The following is a 298-nucleotide window of genomic DNA, read 5'->3' on the forward strand; positions in this document are numbered from 1 at the left end:
GCACAGTCTGTCCCTCCCCGGACCCGACGGCACCCAGTACAGCCCGATCTCTCCCTCCACAGTGTCCTCCCTGTGTCCCTGTCCTTTCCCGGACACGGTGATCCACAGGCGCTCCTGGAACCCCCCAGTTGGGACGGATGTGGGACCCAAAACACAGAGCATAATTTGAACATCCTGGGGCAAATCCTCCATGAGGATCCAAGCTGGGGCATCTTTGGGGTAAGCCGAGATGGGGGCAAGGGGTGCAGGGCAGGGACTAAACTTTCGGGTGGGCAGTGCTCTAACAGACCTGTGGCTG

Source organism: Acanthisitta chloris, unplaced genomic scaffold (assembly GCF_000695815.1).
Source record: "Acanthisitta chloris isolate BGI_N310 unplaced genomic scaffold, ASM69581v1 scaffold43105, whole genome shotgun sequence".
NCBI classification, from domain to species: Eukaryota; Metazoa; Chordata; class Aves; order Passeriformes; family Acanthisittidae; genus Acanthisitta; species Acanthisitta chloris.